This window comes from Castanea sativa, chromosome 5 (assembly GCF_040712315.1).
Source record: "Castanea sativa cultivar Marrone di Chiusa Pesio chromosome 5, ASM4071231v1".
Classification (NCBI taxonomy): domain Eukaryota; kingdom Viridiplantae; phylum Streptophyta; class Magnoliopsida; order Fagales; family Fagaceae; genus Castanea; species Castanea sativa.
In genome coordinates, this window is record NC_134017.1 from 6,109,854 (window position 1) to 6,114,064 (window position 4,211).

The 4,211-nt window shown below is 31.8% G+C and overlaps 1 pseudogene; it reads right to left on the reverse strand.

Moving 5' to 3' along the window:
• Positions 1 to 262: 262 nt before the first annotated feature.
• Positions 263 to 1,655, reverse strand: LOC142636817 (putative histone H2B.1; annotated as a pseudogene).
• Between the last annotated feature and the right edge of the window lie 2,556 nt (positions 1,656 to 4,211).

Below are 4,211 nucleotides of genomic sequence, written 5' to 3' on the forward strand. Positions count from 1 at the left end.
ATTTTTTAAATAACAAAAATCATTATCTTTTTAATCCTTATTCTTTTTTTTTTAACTAGTCAGTCATCAGGTTTAAAAAAAAAAAAAAAAAAAAAAAAAAAAAAAAAAAAACCCTAATGAACTTTATATTATCTCTAATTCTCTCTTTCTACCATAGACATAATTTGGATCGAGAAAATCCATATTGTTCACATACAGATGAGATTCAAAAACCACGTATTCAAAAACAAAAAGAAGCATTCATTCATCTATGAAACCCTAACCCTAGCCACATAAACACATTCAAATTCCTTAATCTCCAGCAACCACCACACTTCAAAAGCTGGTAAACTTAGTCACCGCCTTGGTCCCCTCAGACACGGCGTGCTTAGTGAGCTCACCAGGCAAGACCAAGCGAACTGCGGTCTGGATCTCCTGAGAAGTATTGGTTGGCTTCTTGTTGTAACGAGCCAATCGGGAAGCCTCCTAAGCGAGCTTCTCGAAGATATCGTTGATGAAGCTATTCATGATCCCCATGGCCTTGCTGGAGATACCGATGTCTGGGTGAACTTGCTTCAAGACGTTGAAGATGTAGATCTTGTAAGTCTCCCCACTCTTCTTCACGCGCATCTTCTTCTTGTCTCCGGCGCTGGCTCCGCCTTCCTTGGGGAGCTTTTTCTTGGCCTTCAGCTTCTTCTCCGCTGGAGCCTTCTCGGCGACGGTTGATTTCTTCTCCTCAGTCGGCTTCTTCTCGGCAGGCTTTTTCTCAACTTTGGGGCCATTGGGAATTTCTAGGAAAGTGAAAAGGGTAAAGAGGAAAAGAGAATAAAAGGACTTTTGATTGAGTATTGAAGAAGCGGTGTGAGATATTTTTTTAATTTCATGGGCAACTCGAAGAACATGAAGAACATGTTACCCATTGTTCTTACGAAAATAATGGATTTTTTTTTATTTAGTTAAAAGTAATAAATTAATTTTTTTTAATTTAGATGTTGATGTGGCATTTTTTAATGCCAAAATAAAAATTTAGATCTTCCGTTGCTGGGTTTGTGTTTGTTGCTTTTGTGTTTGGTTGACAAGGAAGATCTGTTACTGGGTTTGTGTTTTTGTTTTTGTTCTTGCTGGAAATCAGTTTGTGTTTGTGTTTTTGTGTTTGGTTGACAAGAAAGGGCAATAAAATGCTAGAAAATCTGGGCATATGTTCTTATGTTTAAATCTGAATTTGTGTTCTTTAGAGTTCTTGTTGAAGATGAATTGGATTTTAATTTTGTTTTTTCTTTTTTGTCTTAATTTTTTTTTTCATGTTTTATTTCTTGTTCATGTTTAATTTGACATAGATCTATAGTTTAATTTTCCGTTCTTATTTTTTGGGTTTGTGATTTTTAGATTTTATTTTTTGAGTTTGAGAAAATGGTGATTTTGAGATTTTTAAGTTTGGATTTTAATTTCTGGGTTTGTGTTCTTGTTCAAGACACACTTAAATCTCGATTCATGTGATTTTTGGTCTTTAATTCTGTTTTTAATTTTTTAATTTAGTTTTAAAATTAATAAATTAATTTTAGTATTAAATTAATAAATTAATTTTAGTATTAAATTAATAAATTTAATACTAAATTTTTTTTAATGTTTTTAAATAATTTTGAATTCTCTCCGTCAGCCACATCAGCTTTTGCCATTAGTTTTGTGACAGAAATGACTTAAATGTCACGCGTTAATTGATTTAGGAACTAAAAGTGATAAAAATAAAATGTAGGGACCAAAATGAAAAAAGTGCAAAATGTAGAGACTAAAAGTGCATTTACGCCATTTCAAAAATAAGCTCTCTTCTTCAAAAAAGTTAGTAAGGGGCCTAGCATCATGTCTTTCCTGTTGCTTTATCACCAACATGTGTAATTGAAGAAGAATCATTGAGGGAAGCTTGAAAAGATAAAAGAATGTGTGGATTGAGTGACACAAGTTGCTTATCTTGAATGAGTAAACTTTTGTAAGGATTCCAAAAGTCTTTATGCACTTCCATAGGCAAAGCTAGGGAGAGGGGGCATCCCCCCCCCCCCCCCTAGCTTTTTCAATTTTCTATTATTATATATAGTATTGAAATCATAAAAAAGTATAAATTATAGAAAAATGTAGTTATTGATTCCTTCAAATTTTAGAATTTAGGACTTTTGAATTAGTCCTAAACACAAGTTTTATACATTGTGCAATTGTTTGAGTTTGGGATTGCCCCTAAATAATGTTTATATTTAGCTTGGCTCCCTGAAAGAATTTTCGACTTTGCCACTAGACTCCTTGGGTCCTAATTTTATGAATGATGCTTGTCATACTAAAGTTATGAATGATGCTTCTCATCCTAAAGAAGACAAAAACTTGTGATGCACGCAATTAATAAATTATCCTTATAATGTTTCTTATCAAAACGTAGTACTTAACATTTTGTGAACAATTAATCAATCAAGTAGTGAAAAGTGGTAAATTGTTCAAGTGTGTCTTGTCTTTTTATAACAAAGCTTTAATTAGTTGCATTTTTTTTTCTTTTGTTTTTGATACACTAGATTGGTTGCACTTTGAAAGTTTGACGTAGTTATGATAACATTATCAACGATGACAGGGGAGTTTCAATTTTGCCAAAAACTAAAGTTGCATGTGTGCCAGCTGTGGGTTTTGTGTAGTAGCAAGAAATGTCTTTATAGTGCCAACAGATTTGTAGTTCAATTGACACATCCTAAATACATCAACGTCACAAAAATAAATAAATAAATAAAGAGACTCACGAATACATGAAGTATTATGAAGTCATTCTACTAACAAAAGGAAAATAAAAAATGGATTGACAAGAGATAAAATGGGAACTGAAAATGCTGAGATAAGAGAAAAAAATGTGAGAGAGAGCCTGCAATGATAATAAAGAAGAAACAAATGAGAGAGAGAGATGATATTTGTAACAATTGCGAACCGAGTTGCCAATGAGGGCAAGCTTGTTGTGACCATAAAGTTGAAGAGAACGAAAGGAGAAATCACGATTATAGTATTTCTCTTTGTATTTTTTTTTTTGTAAAAATAATGAAATAATGAATTATTTTTATGTAATACGTTGAACAAGTTATAGATTTTGAATGATTAGGGATTTTCATTTTTCGTTTTTGAATAGGGTTTTTGTTGAATAATTTGTTCACTTGTTGTTGTTTGACCTAATTTTGATTTTGTTTAAGTTAAGGATTATGTTTTGGAAACCATAATTATATTTTGAAGTAATAATATATTCACAACATTTTCATAATAAATCTTATGTGACAAATTATTATTGATGGGTAAAAAAGATATTAATATTGAACTTAAATTATAATAAATAACAACTTACCACCTAGTATTTGTATGAAAATACTGTAAAAATATTATGGGTATGACATTACCCTTATATTTGTTAAACCCAAATTTTTGTGATTATCAAGTTAGGATGTTCAATATTTTCTGTATGGTGACCAAAATAGGTTAATTTAGTATATAAATTTTTTTTTCTGGCAAGTATTTATACATATCTTTTTCAAGCCAAGGTTTTCATGTGTATACCCTAACTTGAATGTGTAGCCGCCCCCCATACCTAAAGTACTTTGGGTTCAAGGGGGGAGGGGTCTAGCCATGGGATTAACTCCTTGCAGAAACATTTCAAGAGATGGCTTAATGCCATCACTATTGTTTCTAATAGGTTGCAAATAATTATTTGTGAGGGCAAAAAGGCATTTACAAACAATTTCAATAACGCCATCATTGATTGCTAAAAATTAAGTCATCCATTTGAAATTTACAAATAACCAATTGCAAGGGCAACAAGGCCCTTACAAATAGTTCTTAATGATGACCGCATCCTTTTGCGAAAAATAAATCGTTGACTTTTCTCGTCATTTTAGTAATATATTTGTGCGGGTAGATTTTATGTGTAACAATAGTGAGCTGCCCTTGTAAAAATTAACTATTAGCAAAGGTATTGTTACAAAATCACTTTTTGCAACAAAAGCAAACTCGACAACCTTTGTAGGGTCATATGCCCTCGCTAATTACCTTTTGCGATGATATTTGACATTTTAAGAGGGCGTCTTACCATCACAAATAGGCATTTTTCTTGTAGTGATTTACCTCTGTCCTAATTTTCTAAACAATAATTGTCCAAGCTTTTAATCTTCTCCACTTGAGAGGCATTTTAATATTTTAAAATTTCGTTTAATGTATTCGTTTTA